Source organism: Lepisosteus platostomus, chromosome 7, assembly GCF_059453375.1.
Source record: "Lepisosteus platostomus isolate fLepPlt1 chromosome 7, fLepPlt1.hap1, whole genome shotgun sequence".
In the NCBI taxonomy this organism is placed as follows: domain Eukaryota; kingdom Metazoa; phylum Chordata; class Actinopteri; order Semionotiformes; family Lepisosteidae; genus Lepisosteus; species Lepisosteus platostomus.
In genome coordinates this window covers 41,320,741-41,341,697 of record NC_142617.1, presented here as the reverse complement: position 1 = coordinate 41,341,697, position 20,957 = coordinate 41,320,741, and the positions used below count along the sequence as shown (strand labels likewise).

General features: G+C 43.3%; 1 protein-coding gene across 24 annotated transcripts in view; it reads left to right on the top strand.

Moving 5' to 3' along the window:
• The first annotated feature begins 1,487 nt into the window (after positions 1-1,487).
• nfasca (neurofascin homolog (chicken) a) overlaps positions 1,488-20,957 on the top strand; it is an 81,590-nt gene continuing 62,120 nt past the window's right edge. For 8 of the 24 annotated variants that reach the window (XM_088640396.1, XM_088640410.1, XM_088640402.1 and 5 more), the window contains exon 1: positions 1,489-1,725. The gene's annotated coding sequence lies outside the window, so the exon portion shown is untranslated. Of the gene's footprint in view, positions 1,726-20,957 lie in introns of all 24 variants that reach the window. The other 16 variants (XM_088640407.1, XM_088640406.1, XM_088640408.1 and 13 more) reach the window with 5 other exon arrangements.

Sequence of the window (20,957 nt, the reverse complement as noted above, 5' to 3'; positions counted from 1 at the left end):
CTAATTAATGTAAGTCATCCTGTATACAAATAACAATGATAAATATCTCTTGGGTTCTTGGTTTGATTCTGGATTGGGAAACCTTCTGTGTGAAATGTGTGTGGTTCCCCTGAATTGTGCACGAGCTTCCTCCAGCTGCTCTGGTTTCCTTCCACCTTCCAAAGACATGGCCTGGGTGAACTGGCATCTCCATGTGTGTCCACGCCCACGTGCCTTTGTGTGTCCCCAGTGATGGACTGGTGTCCTGTCAGAGGGCACAGTCCCACCTTCCCTGAAGCTTCCAGGATAGGTTTCGTTTTAACAGGAATTGTCAGGAATTAGCGACTTTTCTGATAATGGATGGACAAAAAATACAAATAGGACATGGCCTTGCTTAGAAAGGTCATTGAATGTGTCCAAGGCCTGGGATTAGGGCTGTGCCATCAAAAAAAAGGAATGTTGGTTTCATCCAGTGGAGGCAACCTGTGGAGCGCTGCATAAAAAGACTGTGTTTCTGACAGTGAGTCATTGTGGGTGTATGGCCAGGGCCGTGCCAGCCAGGGCACAGATACTGTATTGGTAACCCACAGCTCACTGACTGCACCACAGGAATATTAAACAGCAGGGATGAGCCGAGAGGCTGTCAGGCAGCAGGAATGACTTGGAATGCTGGATATCTACAAAAGCGTTGTGTACCCCTGTGCTCTTTTTCCAGACATCACCTCCAAGTACACTTTTATATACGTGAACAAATGTATAGACGAGTACAGTATTTGATGCATACATTTTTTCTGAAACTTGACTTTTCGGTTATTTTTGCAGGGAGATATGTAAACCATTGTTGGAATGTAGTGTTACGTTATGTGTTAAAAGGAAAAAAATAAACTGCATTTAAGTAGCAGAGCTCAGAGCAGTTTTACTTCCAGGGTCTTTAAGGGATCACTGTTGTTGATTTGTTGTGTTAAAATTTTGAGTTCCCACGCTGAGGGGATTTTGCTACTGTATCTGGATGCCATGTTCACTTAATTAAGTTTAAATCGTTATAAGCAACAATACACACCAGTCAGTTTGCTCACAAACTTGTCAGTTGTCAGTGAAATCTTTGAGATGATGCAAATGCAATCCCTATGGAAAGAAAATGAATCTCCCTGTGACGTGCAATTATGCAAAGACTGGTGAATTTAATATTGGTAAATGAATGAACTGTATACCAGTGTGTACGTATGGACACGGGTTTACTACAGGGCCCGCACATATGGGGAACAATGTAGGGATGTCAGTTGACCTACACAGCATGTTTTTCGACCGTGGTAGGACATAGAACTGACCAAATCCACACAAGACATCCTAGCCCAGCACCTGAATGCCATCAAGACCAATTCTGACCGCCTCGCCAATCTGCAGCCCCAAATTGAGAACGTGCTGTAGCAAATCATCAATTAAAGTTACGGAGAGGAAACGCGGATCCTCGGCGCGCGCTCCTGCCGTCCAGAACACCAGCCCAGCTGCCAGCGGGAACGCGCACGAGCGAGCGAGCGAGCGAGCGTCGTCGGGAACGAGCTCGGTTGTGCTGCGCTGTACTGCGGCTCGGAGAGCCAGCGAGAGGCTGATGAGAGAGAAATTAATGAGGGGGCTTCGCTGCGTTTAACCCAAACAGACTGAAAAATACAGGTTTTCCACAAACAAAGTGAAAGAGGAGTAAGACGTCGTCGGAAGTCAAGGAAGGTCGCGGTCGCCGAAAGTCAGGTAGGGTGCCAATTGTTATTTTAGTTATTGCTTTGGAATATAGTGGGTCGGATGCTGCTGGATATTACGTGTGTGGGGATTTTCGGGCACCAACGTACAGCTGGAACCGGAGAGATTATACACATCTAGGGCGGGGAATTTCGGCAAACATCTTGCTTGGCGGTTTGTAAAACCACAACAGATGCTAATCTCCTCTCGTCCCCAAGTGTTGGGATGTTCTGGGTGAACCGCGCTGCGGACCGCTGACTGCTGCGGCTGAGTTTTGCTGCTCTGCGCAAATTATAACCAGCCTCTGAAACCCAAGAAATATGAAGTCTTGTGCACTTAGCCTACACAGTCCCGACACCTTTATTTTACGACGGACTGTGTTGGACCAACAGCAGTGACTGACAACGCGGACAGGCTTGGAGAAACTGAACATTTCACGAGAGTAATGGTTTTGGCCGGTTGTTGCAGTTATAATAAGCACATAACACTGGAGCAAAATAAGTAAATGACTAAAACTGGTAAGCTTCTCTTAGAAGTCTTGATATTGTGTAAACTTTTGCTGCAAATTTATTTCAATGCTGTAATTCGAGGGGTGACCGCAGCGCTCTGTTTTGCAAACGCAGGTATCTATCAGCTGTAGATCCCGTAACTGAATGTCCGCCACGGTGCCTGCTTAAAAGATGAGGTCGGGGAAAAATAGGTTGTTTTTGAGCGTTTTTTTCATAGCTGATACGGCAAATTGTTTTATCTCCTGTGAACCTTGTAGACCTGCGGTGAAAGAGGAATCAAAGATTCTAGAACAAGTCCACAGTGACTCGCGACAGAGGTCTGGGATAGAGAAATCATATGACGAACTGGGGGTGGTTTCCTCATCGCCTCATTCATCAGATCCCTGAAGCAAACCGTATCGGATCTTTCCAGGGCAAAGGGGTTATCCGCCTGGGCGGAAGATAGTCGATTAAAAATGGGGGCTCGTGTAATATTATTTTGGGGGTTGCAAACCAGGCCAGAAAGTATGCAGTATGTGCCTATTGCTGATATTCATACGTCTTTATAAGCCACTATTAACTCACCGGTCTGTTTAGGCATTAATCTGATGTTAATTCACTCGGTTATGTCCTAGAGCGGCCATGCTGAATCGAAGGAATGATGCGTAAACACGAATTAAAAGTGCTTGTTACTTACTGTTAACTCTATTCTTTTATTGAAATAGTTCAAATCTATCTCCAACTCTTTTGATTCATTAAACAAACGAACCCGTGCCAAAGGGCTGGATGAGGATGGGAGTACTGAAGCGAAGACTCATACGGTGACTCTGCAGAGTCGGCGCTAGCATTTTGTTTTCTGAATTCTGTAAACCCTCACATAAACTATCAAATTAGTAAACAATGAATAAATCCAGAACAGCATCTCTGAAATAAACGAAGTGAGCTGAGGCTTTGCATATTGTTTAGACAGTGTTGGTAGTGCTGGGTTTGTGTGAAACACTTGGAAAGTGTCTCTCACTGTCCTTGGCCATCGAATGGCATTGAGCTGTGGTACCTTGTGTGTCCACGGTGACCAGCTTGACACTGCCTGTCTCTTGGGGGTCTTAAAATCGTTTTGAGCCTTTCTGGACAAGCTTTAATGACCAGCAATGTGTTGACCTGTGATTGCTTACAGCAGGTATGGGAGAGAATGTGTTGGTGTTGATACTGGAGGACTTCCAGATGTACAGTATGTAGGCCACTGTTGAGTCCGCTGAGCTCAAAGGAGGACAAGCACAGGATCTGGGTAGCCTGCTCAGGTTGGAAAAAATATAGCAAAACCTCTACCTTAAGCCCAAGTGCTTAAAAAAAAGATGGGAATACGTTGCTGGCTCAGCCGTGGACAGGCAGACTCTGTGCCTGTAACCTCCTCAAGCCAGCCAGCCTCTGAGTCTCCCAGGTTTTTTTCCATTTTTGTGGACATGTGGGGCTGGAATGGGAAAGAGGTTTAATTAATCTCCAGTATTAGTCATGGGTTTTATTATTACTCCTGTGTTTACAGGTGTGTTCTGTGACTTCACAATCAGCATTCTCTTTCTGTATTTTCACGGGTGTCTTCATGATGCCTTCCAGGCTATGAGAGCTCTCTTCTCAGAGATAGTAGTTTCATACTGCACTTTTTCACTGCCACACTATGATTCCTGCATATGGACTGGGGCATCACATGGCTCTTGAGAAACATCCTCCTAGTTCACTGCACTGGCTGTTCTGGTTTCAGGTACTGTAGCATGCTGCATCTCTGCTTTGGTGCTTGATTACTGGGGTGAATTGAGTTCACTGTCCGATGGTCTGGTGAGAGAATAGTTACTTGTTCATATTGTGGTGCTATAGGTGTGTGGAGTGGTGGAAAAGTCTGCTGAAACAATGCTTTTGGTGTGGTTTTGGATTAAAGTGCTGAGTTCAATACTGGGGGATGCTAATACTTTTTACTTCTGCTTCAAGATGATGCAAGGGCAGCAGTGGTGTGCGTTTAGGCACCCTCTCTGTGGTGATTAGAATAGTGTGCTTTAACATTGCCGTGCCTACGAGAATACATTGTTTACAATCCTACTTTTTATGTGCCAGACTCTAATTTGGCAAATGGCTGGAGTACTCGACTTAAACAGTGACTCTAATAAATAGGTCACCAGGTACACATAGCAAATTGTATCTTTTGTGTGCTCTTCTTGTGATAATATGTAAGTGCAGTTAACAGGCAGTGCACAAAACAAATGAAAGTGTAATTCTAGCTGCTGTTTGGACTCAGCGCTCACAGAACTGAGAGCTTCTGTCTTCCAGGGACCTATTCTTCCTTGATAGGTATGCAGTATTCAGTGCAGCTGGGTGGGTAGCCCAGAATGTTAATGTGCCTTACAATTCTGCACATTTTCTCGCTTTAGCTTGTTGCAACCCATATGTCTGCTCTGTCGGTCATATTTTTTTTTATCTGGGCACAGTCAGGTGATTGGTGGCCACAGAGGTGCTCTGCCAAGGTGGCACTGCAAGCAGCCCTTTTAGAATAGCAGGACTCTAATTAAAACGGCATTAGAAGAACCTGCTCTTCTTCTCCGGGCCAGCTTGGCTTTGGGTTGAGAAGACTTTTCTGTTTTTAAATGGTTTAGAAGACATAAAATGCAAGGATGACGTTCTTAATTCCTGCCCATTGGACAAGGTTGTGGTTGTGAGTATTATGTATGGTTTAGCTTTGTTGTGTCTTAACGTGTATCTGTACCAAACAATTCTTATATTTAACATCTTTTTAAGCTTTCATGTTGCATATAAACCAGATTAGTTTCATCTTTGAATATGTATGATCAGAGACTATCTGTGGTATATTTACTTTCGCCTCTGGTCTGCCATGTTTTCACTGGACAGAGACCGCAGCACGGGTGAATAATTTAAATAAATGTTCTAAAATAAGTCCACCAAACGTGAAGTAGGACACCGCCTGGATCCCGGGTTAATGAATCGCTCCCAGCCGGCTGTGTGTTGAGATGTTTACTTCTTACCTTTTGCGTTCATCCTGACTTGACGTACTGTACTGTACACTAAGCCTGCACCTGCTCCTCTCAAGAGGTTTTGTTTTGCATCCTATTAATGATGGTGAACAACTCCCCACACTCCTAAACAAGGGAATTCTTCCCATCCCAGTGTTCTTGGCTTGACTCCATGAATCTTGTTGGGGAAATGACGGGGCCTTTAATTTAGGCTCGCTGTGAAACACGGAGAGATCATTCTGGTGTCGGCTCAACCCACAGTGCCTGGAGTTTCAGACGTCAGTGACGGTATTCTCCCAGGCATGGGATGCTGCCATAAGGAGGATTCAGGCTGTCTGCAGGCCTGGCTGCTTATTGACAGCTGCCGTTTCTGTAGTAGTTTTAAGCTGAGGTCACACATACAGCTCTATATTAAGGAGTTAAGTGATCAGAAATTCCCTTTGCATTTTATGGGGATTTAAGTGCCTAAGGATTTTGAATGTAAGGCTTGTAGAGAATTCTTTGGGGGTGTGACTGTATCCCAGCATCATGACTCACACCAGAGCTGACATGTGGCAGACGTAATGCATAACTTCCTGTGACAGTGATTGTCTCCTTCATGGGTAGTTCATCAAAAGGATGATGTCCCTTCCTTGCCTGGCCTGTTGTGCTTTATTTTTTGTGCGGGAGAATTTTACCGCCATGAAAATGGAGTCTGAAACTTTTCTGAGCTCCTGGTAAGATGTTGGAGTCGTTGGATGTGTCTTCTCACCAACCAGATCAGAAGAGACCCTAGAGCTTTTAAGAACATCTTTTAGACTGTAGAATGTGGGTCTTCGAACTGAGAGACTGATGTGTAAGACAGCATACTGTACAGTATATAGTGGGCACAGAGCTGAGAGCAAGAGGACAGGATGGATAGTGGTGCATAAAAGAAGAAAATACTTCGGAATCAGAGTAGATTTCAGCACAGATGCATCTGCCTCTTGTGCACCTTCTGTTTCCACTGAAGGGCAGGCTGTTCCTGAGAGCTCCCAGGTGCATCCAATTTTTAAGATGAAACACCAAATTTGTGTTCACTGTTTTAAAAGACTGCCCTGATTAAAAGGACAATTTCATCCTCTTTTCATGTGATGGACTGAGGACTTTGAAAAGGTTTTTTTTCTCTGCTTTGTTTTCCCATAATGTTCCAACTTTTCATATGTGTCACTGTAGGGAGAATATCACAGTGACATTTACGTGATCTCCCTCTCTATACTTTGAAGTTTGGTTGTCCAGCCTTGTCTTTCATGTGGGGATAATGAAGGAAGTAAAATACAAACCACTGCCTGTGTTATTTTGCTCTTATTCAGACCTGTTTTTATGGGCATCTTCAAAGTCTCTTTAAAGCAAATACTCTTATTATTGAAAATGACAATACACAATGTTATGGATTTCTGCAATTGTAGTCTTTCAATCCTGACTTTGAAATTCTTATGTTTTTTTTTTCTCTCCTTCAGCAATAATGACATCAGTTGTTAATTATAATCAGGTTTTGTTAACGGAAGTTAGGTCTCCTGTAACAGGCAAGAGCGTATTTTTGTATGCCAATAATTCAAGGTTTTGTAACGGCAAGTCTCAAAAAACACTTTCCTGTATTATACTCCCTGTGTTCTTTCAATGTGTAAATATATCATTTGCTAATTAATAACTTAAATGGCTAACAGAGTTTTTGAAGCCCATGTTGGAAGACTGATGTAAAAGTGTTATTTGGGGAAGAAATAATGGGTCTTGTACATAATATTACTGAAGAATTAAGCAGTCCTTCAGTAAAGTCAGACAGCACGCTGAGGCACAGCTTCACCACAGGGTGAAAAATATCTAAAGTAGTCAAAGGAATTGATTAACATTTTTTTTATTTTTGAGCAGCTGTCCAGATGGCAGAGATGACCCCCAGAGACCAGATCTCTCTGTAGGCCAGTGTGAGATTTAACACGCAACCCTGTGGCGCATCTGTAATAAAAATTCCAACTTCTATTCATTTTGTGGGCAAAATTTACGTATTGAAGGTTGGATCGGAGATCTGAATTATGCAATGGCAGTGGAAAAAAATGCTCAAAGCAAGAGGAAGATCAGTCTTAAAGCAAAGTCTAAGTTAATCACTTCTTTGTTGTTTCAAGGTGTTTATAGGACAATTATGTTCCCCTGTCCATCCTGCACCTGGTTCGACCCTGGAGACTGGTCAGCCACACTGTTCATAAAGTATTCCAGTACATAAATCACACACAGTGCTTAGGTGGTTATTTTGGTTAAAAAAATAAACTAGGAAATCTGCTTGTGATCCTCATACCGTTGTGATTCCTGGGGTGGGTTCACTGCTTTAGTGTCCTGTGCCTTTGTCAGTGGAAGAGGAGTTGGGATCTCTAATGCTGTAACCCCTCAAGCCATTCTGTGAGCAGCAGCTATCAGACACTTTCAGCAGTCATGTCAGCAACAGGCCTTCTAAATCGGAGACGGTTTCACCAATTCAATTTTCTCAGATTTTCTGTAGCCAGTAAAATAATAAAAGTATTATGTTTACAACTGTGCAAGAGTTATGGATAAATAATGTGAGTATTAATGTTTTTTTCAAGAACATCTATTTTTGCCCATTAACAATGACAGTGCTTTTTAATACTTTAGAAACTGTAGAATAACCACAGCAAAGATATCACAGAGTTTGCTGGTTTAAAACAAATCCATTTCTCTGGAGATTTTCTTGTTTGTCAAGGCTTCTCTATAGGAAAAAAAAGAGGAGTTATTTGCTGGCTTGGATGGTTAAAAGGAACACAAATTCAAATATCCTTTATTGTGGTCTGAGGTATTACTACAGATTAGCGTACTGTTTAGCAGTACCAGCCAATGGTTTTTTTTTTTTGTCCTAACTTGCAATGGTTTGAAACCGCTACAGCTTCGCCGACCTGAATGGGATACTTTGTTCTTGATGTAACCATTTGTTAAATAAATCAATCAATTGTAATTGGGAGCAAGCATGGGGAGAGGTGATACAGCCTCCCCTGGTTGTTCCTGAAATTAGATGCATGTCTCTGTTCCCTGGGGGATCATAGGAGACAGGGGTCGCTTTCCTCAGGGCCACTGGGATTCAGGCCTCTGTGCTCGCGATGTGGTTCAGGTGTAAAGCTGGTTATGGTACAATAGCTTTCTGCGCTTTAGGGTTGATTTCACAAAGCAAGATTAGCTGTAGTTCTAGACCTGTTTGACCAAAATAAATCCAAGATTAGAGCTAATCTGGGTCTGTAAATTCCCTGATTAGTCTTTGGAAGTCCAGGATTAGTGTATTAATACACTTGACACCTGGACATGAAAAGTGAGCTTCACACCTGTCAAAATCTCAGGTCATTCTTCTTTTTTATTCTAACAAAGAAGAATTACATGTAGTGTTCATCCCAAATGGCAGTCCTTGACGGCGTTCAAGTAGACTCGGCTGGCATTCGATTGTGAACTTTTATTTCCCGTCAGGAGACTCTTATGAAGCTCTATTTCGTAGTATTTTCATCATGGGGAAAATTCCTGCTGCACTGAGTTCCTTCCCATTATATAAAGTACTTACAAGTTTGGGGTTTACTTTCCCTGGAATCATGCGATTTGATCTAACTAACCAGCTACAGTATGTATCTTCTGCGAGACAGAGACATTAACCACACACCAACATATAGATCTTGATACAGTACATCCTTCATATAATTGTTTGTTTACCTCATCTGACATTAAACTCCCTTGTAACTTTCAAACTTGGTTAGGAACAGAGCTGAAATGAGAATGAATTTATCTGCAGCTTGTGTTTCAGCAGTCGAGATGTTTTTTTACAAGCTAGCCTCTTTAGTGAAATCAGCCACTGAAGACCAGGTCAGTAAATTATTTATTTCGTCTTCACCTGGGAAGACTGTTTGAAGTGCGGAGCATTGTTTAGGTTTGTAATGGAGCAGCACTGCAATTGTTTGCAGAGTCTTCTGTGCCGTTTGAAAGGCAGCTTTTCTTTTCTCTTTTCATTGTGAACACAGGCCTGAGCTTTGGGGGTGGAGTTCAGGTGTGATTCTAGTTTGGAACTGAAACGGGCTGAGCTGAGAAACAGGAGCGTCTGAAAATATGTGGCACTGCTGTTTGATTAGTACAGTATATCTGTTTGTGATGGGGAAGGTGTGAAAATTGAATTGCTATATTGATTACAGGTCCACACCTGGGACTCCACATTCTCACCTTCCCATTGGAGGAATTGAACTGCAGGGAGTTGATTAAGTGTCCAATAAGGCCCTCTTATTGCCACAGAGAGGTGTACAGTAGGTAGAAGAAAGGAAATGAATGCTCCTGTTGCATAGCCGGTTGATTCATTCAGGTTTTTGCAATTTGATGACTCCTGTGTATGTATTAATTCCTGCTGCTGGACACTTGTCACTTCTCTTGGAACCCAGAATGGATGAGGCTGCTTTGCCCAGGCGTTGCTCCCTGTTGGTGAAGGCCGCCCCTGTTTCTGGACACTGAGACACTGCGACAGGGCAAATCCGTTAGCTCTCCACCGCAATCTGAACGTGTGTCCTAACACGCTCCCAGGGGGCTGGATGATTGACTGGACTGGCTGACTGTCTAATCCCAGCGCTTCCAGGACTGTAGCTCAGGGGCTTGGCAGTGCCGTCTAGCAAGGACATACAAAAGATTGACAGACTTCAAAGAGGAAGCACCGAACCCTTCCCACCCACTTCACTGCTGCCTCCTCCTTCGGGCTACCGGCTCAATTTTTCAACCCATCTCTCATGAAATTGATCCCACATGCCAGTGAGCAGGATTTCCCCTTTGGGTCCTATCTTATTAACATGCCTGATAACAGGAGCTGCGGGATTGGGATGAATGTGTGCCACAGCACGTTACAGGATGTGGTGCCATGTATTCACACTCATACAAACATCTGTGGAGGTGTCCCACAGTGTGAGAGCGAATCCCAGCCTGGCATCATGGGGGCCCTCTAGGACGCAAGCTCCGATTTGAGGCCAGATGCAGCTCTGCTTAATAGCGCAGATATTATCAGCATCAGCATTCATATCTGTTTTGAAGGATTCTTCAAAATGGGTGCAGCATCAGAGGGGTTATTTCTAAGCATTGTGTTTACAAAGTTTAACACACTGAGAATTATCTAATGTAGTAAGGAGATGGGTTAACTAACAGGAGTTCTTAAATTGGGGAAAAGAATCTGTTGGGACAGCATAGAAAGATAAATTCAGAGACCCCTTTTCAGTTTCTCTCTCCCATTATGTTGTTTGGCGACTGGCTCCTATTTTCAGTTCACAAGACCCATAACTCCTCAGCTCACAGCTGTCCACCTGCACCAGAGAACAATGCATATCCATTTTTTTTTATCATCGGATTTGCTTTTTTTTCCAGCTCTCTGCCTTTTTTTTTTTAACACCAAACAAGAACAGTGCGTGGGGCTCTCACTCCCCAGCTGACACGGAGAGACACTTGTCAGCTCATTACAATGAGAAAATAAAGGAGAAAGCAGAAATTCTGCCTGGTGGTTCTGCGCCCATGTTGGGAGAATTGCCCTTTTCCATTCTTTGTGTCAGCAGATGGACAATAGAAGCCCAGTGAAAGAGCTGCTCTTCTGTTTAACAGTGCATACGATGCCTCCACACAGGCTTCAGTTCTTAAACTCCTTATCTTGCGCCCTGAGGGAGTTCCTTTCGGACAGATTGTTCTGAGAAAGTGGGGAGAAAGACGGAGTAGAAAAATTAGGTTGGTGGGGGAGGAGGTTGAGTTCGTTAGTGGAAGAGATTTTGACTGCATGCTGTAAAAAATATCACAAGTTGCGATTCACTTTTAGTCCTTCAGCGGATTTTACATCTATTTGTCTTTCTGTGAAGTAAAGGCCAGATGTGATCTCGTGCTTTTGTACGAGCCGGCAGCGTGAAGGATTGGCTGTCTGCGTGCTGCTCACGTTCTTTTGTGTCTTGGCCCCAGGAGGCTGTTACACATGGAAGGCACAAGAGATGCACTGGGCTGGGTGAATGGGGAGAGGGGAGGCCAGCCAGCGCTGGGGGGCGGGGGTTATGTCAATAGAGGGCAGGGGAGAAAGGGTGCAGTCTGTTCAGTGTCAGGCATAAATGAAACAGACAAGTGTTTAGCTCAATTCGGTTAAGGCTCTTTGTTTTTTTCCTCCCGGTCTTATCCCAGCTGGGTGTTGTGCCTAGCTCCCCCTGCTGGCTTGTTGGGTGTATAGCAAGCTCTCCGTCACCTTTATGCACTGTCTCCTCTGTTATTTACCTCGGGCACCAGTTACAAGATGGAAACTTTGCCGTCGGGTAATCCCAATCCAGTCCTGGTTACCAGGAAGGCCTGCAGGGTTTCAGTCCGGCTCTGCTGTTAACCCAAATCAACTTGCTTTCGTCTTAATGGGACAAATTTACTTGCTACTCCGAGCCTTTTAGGTGCTGCTGCTTTAAAGGGTCCAGGAAAATCTCCAAGTCCTCCACGGCCAGGATTGGAGTGCCCTGATCCGAGCTCCACTCCTGAAGGCTTTCTTTAAAGGCAGATCCTTTATTTTAAGTCTGTCCCATGGTGAAGAATGTTGTGTGTTTCTTTAAGAAGGTGGTTCTAAGATCCCTCTCAAAGGTGAGTTGGTTGAAATACTTCGTTGTCTTGGGATCCACTGGAACACCTTATTTCTCAATACAGACTTCAAGATTTCATTTATACTTCAGTACCTCTTCAATATTGTTTCTAGTATTGGCCTCATAATTAAGCACTTAATGGAGATTTTGACATTTAGTGACTAGTAATTAGTAGGTGGTGCAAAATACCTTATACTTCATAAAGGGCTTCTGAACTTTAGTGAACTCCCTAGACCTCACTCAACATCTGTCAGTGAAATGCTCAAGTACTGTCTAGATTTATGAGTTTAATTGTTTCATTTGCTGAGTCCAGGCCACTGGGTAATGCGATTAAACAGCACTGGCGTGAACAGTAATGTTTTGTTTCCAGGAGCCCAGGATAGGCCAGCGAGCGAGATTGGTGGGGGATCCACTTATGTGAAACTAATTTGTATTTACCCAGTGCCATGCTGACCATTGGCAACTGCCGGTAATTGGCTTTTTAAATGACAGTGTGCAGGCTGCAAGTCTTGTCTGGGTAAAAGGACAGGGCTGTATTCAGCGATTGGAAAGGACCATAAAGTTTTCCCCTGTGCCATAAATGCAAAGGCCATGATTTTATGATGCTATCGGAAATACAGGCATGTGCTTCAAGGACATAGGCCAAATTACAGTTTTAATTTCTGCATGGTGGGTTAACATGCAAAGCAGTCAATAAAAATATTCCATATCACTCTTCATCTTTATGGATTAATAAACTGCACAGAGAAATGCAAATGTCAGGCTGACATTCCTGGATCCTGAAACCCATTTAGCTTCACTTTTGCATTGCTGTCATCTAACATCACTGTGTAAAACTGTAGAAGGGGTTTTCATTGTAGCTGCTCTTAATGGAAGGGCTGTTTTCCAGGAAACGGACGAAACTGGTAGATAATGTACAATTGAAAAAGCAAAAGAGTAGTGAATCGCATAGTGGATTCAGTTGATCATATTCGGGCTGTTTATTCCAGAATTATTTTATCTGAATACTCTCTTCCCCCAAAATCTCCTAAAGGACTCCCTGCTACCTATAATAATTAAAAATAGCCATTTATGGAGGGAGAGAGTACAGATTTGTCTTTACAGTATGTGCGTGGGAAGTTACTTGTGATGAAATAAAACAAGTATGCAGACTGGTTTTCCCTCTGGGTGATTTTTCCATTGTTGTCTCTGCTGCTCGTGCCTTTAGGTCTCCTCTACACCTCCGTGCAAACGGCAACGCTGTGGCCTTAATCTTTCAGGGAAGGGAAGTCTTGTCCAAACGTTGTATCTAATTACAGCACAAATTGGCTGCTTTTTTAATTAGAAGCTCTGCAGTGGACTACAGACAATTAGCAGCCATAACCTAACGCGCACCCCTGAGCTAAATAAAGACATTATGATGGATCAGTAGTCCTGCTGTATCTACGTGTTTTTCTGCACAGAATTTACCATTGTGATGCATTATGGAATGTCCCGTGTGACCTTGTTTTTCTTTTGAAAGTGTCGTTTTCTGTGCTTCTTAATGCACAATCTTAATGAGGAATCATTGGAAATTGCCTTCATGTGCTTTATTTGCAAGAAGCTGTGTTCTACATCCCGACAGTGCAGTGCATGTCTGTTTTGTTCTATTTTAATCAATGCTGTACTACTGTACGCCTGCAATGCACTGCTGCCTTTAATTTCTAAATGAGTCCTCAATTGTGATCTCTGTGTTTTGCAAAAAATATAATTCACAATACAAATAAAGGAATTTTGCATTACATGCTTGCAAAATCCAAACAATTGTTATAACACTATAGAAAGTATTCGTGAGCCTGTGTGATTAAATGAACAGAAATGACCGTGTAACACCTGTAAGATTTAGGTTTTTGGTTTCAAACACCTTCATACTTGTCTCAAATTATTAACAGGATTGACTGGGAGCATGATCTGATGAGTTCTCAGCTGTGCCTAATTCTGGTACCAAGATTCTCATTGTGAAAAGGAGCTGGATTAAGAAGTCCCCGAGTGTTCATGTTGCTAATATATCTGTGGTGATCTCTTATCCATCATGATTTCAGAAGTGTCCTGTGGTTTAAAGTTAAGCACTTTAACATTGAGTTTTTTTTACTTATTTGAAAATATGTACAGGTTTACCACTTGGCAACCCTGACTCAAAACTGAGAAACTGATCAGGCATTCTGTAAAATAAAAAATTAGAAACACTGGATCAAAGGTTAAAGAAATATTTAAAAGTAAGTTATTTCCATCTAAAAGTTTTCTTGAATGCACAAAATATATTGAGCTTAAGCTGCTTGCAGCTTTATCTCTTGGGCCTTTGCCTGCCATGTTTGTGTGTTTTGAGAAGCGACTTCTCTCACTTTCCATCATTGATTTGAAGCAGATGTTGGGACACTCAGGTTGCAGATGGCTCCTTAAGCCAGTAATTACTGGAGCAGCACCTCTCCGCAATGCTGATGTCCAGCTGCCTGCAATTGCCACAGGAGATCAAGATACAAAGACATGGGAGGGGACCGATGCCGTCAGCATCTCCAGCCCAGCCAAGCCACTTATTGTGCAGGGTGTGCAGTGCTAATACGTGACATCCTGTTGCCTGAGACATTATAATAGTCAGCTGATCAGTCAAGCAGTTAGTTGATCTTTATTTTCTATGCATGGCCTCAATACTAATAAATAGAAATGTTAGGAAAAGCCACTATACTGCCTTGGATCAATACATGGCCAAGTCGAACAGTGTGATTGCATAGGAAAATGCAGGATAAATTGCAAGATAAAAAAGGGACGCATTCCTTTCCTTAAAAGGAAGGGATGATAGGTTTTGTACAGTAGGTGAGAATTGTAGGGGCTCTTGCTGTATGAGCTGTCAGATGCAGGCCTTAACACTTGGTAAGGTGTTTTAGTGGTTAAAAGGCTGATACACCAGTCAACATGTCTGATTTTTTCTAGGGCAGCTTTGCACGTGTTCAGTGTGACTTCACATGCCAGTGTGCTGAAAAATATTTATGCAATGTTGTTTTTGCAGCTGCTGGACAGAAAAATCTTTTATTTCATTTTTTTCAGATGTTGCTTTATTAGGATAAGAAATAGCAGTGGGTGCAAAACCAAGGGGTTAGAGTTACAGTATGTTGTCAGTTAGCATCATCATAGCCAGCAATAGTTATGTAACAGTTATTGAGTCTGTTTATGACAAAAGCTATTCTCTCAGTTCATGGTGGCATTACTGTCCACTGGCCTCAGCCTGACATTAAACAATACAGGCAAACAAGTGTGTAATTCTGAAGAACAGTGCTGTTTTCTGATCCAGATGGGGTTGTATTAAATTAGAAGCTGTACACTGTAAGTACTGTGCTGTTTGTTGAAATGCTCTGTGATTTCAGAGCAATACATAGTGGTGAGATCACTGTTTGATAAATTATTTAGGAAGTGGTTTTAATCCACATATTGCCATTTTGAGCTGCTTGTAAGCATGTTGTGCATATCTCAGTAATATGTACTGTACAAACATAGACAAAGAGATCAGCCAATATTTGCATGTGGTTGTAGATTGTGATCCACAGGCAGCACAATACTTGCGAAATGTTTTCTGTTTTCATATTTTTCAGTTTGTTGCTCATCGCTTCATGAGAAGGAAAACTTGCAAAATCTACTCATAATTGATTTGCCATCTGGTACTGAATGCTTGTACAACAAGGGACACTCTTCGACCACTTTTTGAGGAGCTTAAACGGTAATTAGGAAGACTAACAGCCTGGTCAGAAACTGTGCCCAGAGACCCAGTATCTGTCCTCTGTCTTGCCTCCCACAGCGTGTCTGTTCTCCTTTCACTGTTAACCCTTGCATTGCTGGGAAAACACACGGAGAGACAGACCACGACAGGCAGAGAGAGATTGCTGTCAAAAATAACATTTAAGACAGGCTACTGTTTATTAGCTTGGGTTACTACTTAAGGGAGCTTTTAATTTGGCTACAAAAATAAGGAAACAGAAGGAAAAATGAGGTAAATTGAAATTAAGATTAATTAATTAAGGTTTCTGAGTTTTGCAAAATTGTGCAATCCCAGAGTGTTAGCCAGGACCCCCCTATTCTTATGAACAGTCATGGGATCTTCAGTTTAAAATCTCATTTTATTTGTTATATCCTTATGTACAGTTTTAGCTCATTGGGGCTTTAGTTTGAGAACTCCGGTCCAGGTGAAGAGTGCCACCTACTGGTCTACCAATACCATTTACAGCAGCAATCTAGTTTTCCTCAGAGGTCTCTTGTGCCTGTACTCTCTGGCCTTGCTTATCTTCTAAGGTCTGGTAACAGAATGGTAGCTCTGCTATAGAGGTTATTTGATAAATTACTCCATTTACCGTCTGCATTAGAAAGTTCTGGTACATTTTGCTACAATTTTGGCTGTGTGGCCAAGCCACAAGGCAGTAGGGTGGGACAGGTCAGCTGAGTCAATAGAGAGAGACTAGAATACATAAAGAGGGGACCAGCTAGATTTCTGAATGGGTCCTTGCTGCTCAGTCATTACTGTCCTGATGTGGTGGTATAATCCCTGTGGCAGGTGAATATGTACAACCAGCACTTTCCTGACAAAGAACTATGGAAGGCTGAAGACAAATGCCAGCTTGTACAGTCCTATTCAACAGGAATAGGTATGGGCACATTGCATGTGTCCTGAATATGTGCGTACCAGATTCAGATTACCCAAGTAATATTTTAAAATTTTACGTTTTCCCAGGATTACATTCCAGCTTGGGTTCATTCTGCACTTTAAATGCCAGTATGTATACTTTTCAAGAGATTACGGCGGTCATTTAGTTGAAACATTAGTGATTGACGCAGGACACTTTTCTTTCTATAATAAATAGTGATGAAGTCCATCCTGCGTGACTGTGCTCACTGGACAGAGCGCGCATTTCCTTCTGCTTTCCCTACCAGCCCAGAACAGAGACACTTTACTCCCTTTGTTCTCCAGCTGCTGTGGGGAGAGTCCTACTTTAAATTTTTAAACAGCCACTGTTACCAGTGCACCTGATGGACTGCTGGTACAAGAATGGGCCATTGTCGCGAGTCGCTTCGTTGCGCTCAAGTTAGCGGAGCCTGCGTGCTAGGGCTCTGGCCGGAGTGTTCCCTCTGTGCCAGGCAATGAAAAGACCGTCTGTATCGAGAGCTTTGCTGCCCCCACCCCACACGCCGTGATCGGGAACCCCCAGCTGTGCCCTGACGGCGCCAGGCCACACGTGCACTTGGCCCTCTGCACAGATAGAGAGCTCTTGTCAGGAGGTGGTGTCCTTCATTCATGGGTCCAGCGGCGCAGTGTAGTCTGGAGATTGGCACTGGCTGTTCTGCGCATGGCTGAGGACTGAGACATGCTCACTGCTTGAGTATTTTAAAATAAGGGATAGCCGAGTTGGTTTTGCTCAGTACTCTAACATGTCAAAGAGTAATTAAAGCACCAGGCCTAGTCTGGCAAGATGAAAATCTGGATCCCTTCATCAAAAAGTAAACTTGTTTTTCTCATAGTTATTGAGTTATTACTGTACATGTCAAAGAACCAAACGGAAGAAAGAAAATCAGTGTGATTGCAAAACACATCCCAGACACCCACAGATATACAGTACATACAGCTTAACCAACAAGTTTAGAGTAGGCTGAACTGCAGTGCAGAGAGAACTGACTGGAAGATGATTTTTAAACATCATTTGTTTGAGGAGGTTTCTGCCAGTGTACTATAGATGCATGTGAAAAGGAATGTAAAAGGCATGCAGATCATCTTATTAATAATACTACCCAAATGTGTAAACTGCCCACTTAGACAAACTTAATGATGGGACATGATGCCCACTCACACATGCATGTGTGTAGAACTGTAAAAATTTTAAAAGGACAAAGAACAAAGGGGGCGACTGGGTTTAATAACAGGTGCTGGAAAGGAACCAGACAGAGGACAAACCAGTGGGTGGGCAGTCCAGGCTCTCGGAGCTGGACAGGGAGCTGTGGATGAACGCCCTCAGAAGAAAACCTTTGGGCTTTCTGGAACCTGATGGGTTTAATTCCTACAATGGTGCTTACGAAACAGGCTTTGTGTCCTTGAGTATTCAGTTTCGTTCTGTGTTTTTAAATGGGGAGCTGGTGGTGGTGGCAGCAGGTGAAGATGGCACATTGACCCAGGTTACCAGGCCTCCTGTATCGATCCGTTTTAGCTGGGTCGCCTGACACTTAAAGTAGTAACACTTCCTTATGCCATCATGTCCCTCTGTGTGTTGATGAGGGCACGGAACTTTCTGAGTGTCAGTGGGTTGTCCGTCCTCTCTAGTGCAAAATGTGTCGATACTCCCCCTCCCCACAGACACAGATCTGCTCGGAATTCCTGGGCACCCACTTCTCGCAAGCAGTCTGTATCAAGGGCTGGGACTGCTATTGTCTCCCACGCAGACTGCCTTTCTGTGTGCGTCAAAGTGTCTGTTTTCACTCGTATCCCCATAAAGGACCCCCAGAGAAACATAGCCATCTTAACCCCTTCACCCCTGGATATGACTGTTTCTGATATCGCAGTATTGCACTCCATGGACGTGATCTTGCGTTCCACATTTAAGTCCCTTGTCGCAACTTCATAATCGTTTACCTGTATCGTACTGTAAAGTGAACTGTGCTGAGCAATGTCTAGAGGTAGTTTTGGAATGTCTGAGCCTTACATAATCTGTAAGAAACGAATGGTATTTGTATTTTTGAAATACTATGAATTTAATGTTTCTTTTGTATGAAGGGTTTCAGATTCTCGTGTGATCCTAGTGGTTTTTATTACAGGAGTTACTGTAGTATCTGATACTGAACTGCTTGAGAGAAAAATATCTCGGAATCACCAAGGCTTACAGGTTCCAAATGTAATGTATTGTGACTGGTTTGAGCTGCACGACATCATTCTCCCTGAGTCCTTTATAGAAGTATTTCTTAGCCCTTTTTATGCTATATACTAGCAGGTGTGTTTTAATTTCAGGGATTATACTTCTGCTTGTGATCTGTGTGAAACATTGCCTGTTGCCTATAAGATGTGCAAGTGCTGTGTTATGAGAAACTGCAATATTTAGTTTTACAAAAATGGATCAAGCATTAGTTATACTGTTTGTAAGAATATATTTACTGTAGGTTAACAGAGCATTTAGTTTCTGAGGTGTTACAAATATTGTGTTTTAAACTGAAAGCATGCTGGTTTTGAAAATGAAGGCAAGTTGCACTTAAGATGCGAACAGAAGCAGGGAGTAGTGTTGTGGACTCTGGAAGGGGTCTGGCCTCAGATCCTGGATGGGATGCTGTGCTGCTATTGTACTTTAAAAGAAAGTACAGTACACTCAGTTTACTGCAGTATGAGCCTGCAGCTGATCATTTGTGACTGGGGAATTTGTTCTCGTTTGGTTGTATCTGGTTAACTGCATCCATGAACGTTCCTTTCTTCAGGAAGGATTAGTGCTTGGAGACTGTGGCATGTGAGAGGTGGGAGGAAGGGAGGGGGGGTTTGCTGTTCCCCTGTGCAAACTTATGTAAAAGAAAACAAACTTTTCATTCATGCCCAGTTGTATTGCTGGGTTTCTGCCAGTGAAAAAAAACCCACGTAAAGGACGATGAGGAACAACAAGAATCCGAAACATCTCGGCCAACCAGGGGCGGTCGGCCTGTTATTGGGACATTGACGTGAGTAAAACCGGAGAAGAGTGGCGAACCGCTATGGGTTAGACTGCGCGGTTAAGCTCATTGTTCTCCGGGACAGAAGAATTTATGAATCAGTTTGAAGTGAACAAAGCCCTCACTTTTATTTACTTAACATTTGCATGAAAGCCCATGTCCTGAAACCCGCAGTGAGCCTGCAGGTTTGCGGTAGTAAAGTGAGCCCGGCAGCGGGAAGCATTGTTTTTCTTGTGCACTGCTGCCAATGTCAGCACTCGGGACTCGTACCTTTGCTACACAGGAAAATGTGATCACCATGGTAATGCAATTTTGTTTCCATGGCAAATAATTTGGTGGACCAATCTGTAAGTCTGCATACATCCCCTTTCCACGTTTTAACACCTCAAAATAATGCCACCATTATTACAACTCCCTTCATCACCCATGCCTTCCTGCTTCTGTAAGACCAGTCTGCTGGTCACTCCATCTGGATTGAAGAACTGCAAAAATGGTTTAATCAGTCATTGTTCAGATAAATTACAAAACTGAACAGGATGGAAATTTTTGTACAGGTTTATAGAGCTTTTCTTGTAAAAAGAATCTCCACTTTTTTTTTCCTATGGTAAACCCATCTGATTTGGCTAATGGTTGCCCTTCTGGTACTGCAGTGGGGCAGCCGGGTCCTACAGATGTGCTCTTCGCTCAGCATGTGGGCTGCAGGCTCCACACAGCATGTTGTAGGTACAGAGCTCATAAAAAGCAATGTCCCTGCAACTCTGTTGCTGGTTGCCCTGGGTGACTGTGTGGGTCCCCATGCCCTGGTATAGGGGACACTGTACTGTAAAAATTACCAGAATTTACCAGGCGCCTAGGGGGCGCCTTCCTTTAGATGAGACATAAAACCGAGGTCCTTTCTCAAAAATCCCAGAGTGCTTCTCGAAAAGATGAGGGGTGTTACCCCAGGGTCCTGGCCACATTTCCCACTGGCCTCCTAATAATCCCCATCTTTGAACTGGCTTCATCACTCTGGTCTCCTCCCCACTGATAGCTGATGTGCGGCGAGTGTACTGGCACACTAATGTTGCCGTTGTATCCTCCATTGGTGGTGGAGGGGAGTCCCCATTGCCTCTACAGCACTTTGACTGGAGAGTTCAGAAAGGCACTATATAAGCATAATATATAGTGCCCCCCCCCCAAGTAGCTCCCTGCCAGTCTTGTGCCATCCCCTGGGAAATCAGCTTGGTAGTGAAATAAAAGGTTCCTGTGGTTGGTGTCCACAGCATGTGTTGGGGAGAATCTGTCCTGTCTGTGCATTGCCTCTTCAGTCACCCGGATCAACGGATCAATCCCATCAGGAGATTGGTGTCACAGATGCCTTTGGCAGAAGCGATTTGTGCTGTTTGAGAAAGTGGCATTCTGGTTTTAGTGCGGGGGCAGTGTGTTTGGCTCAGTCCTGGATGTCTGGAGGA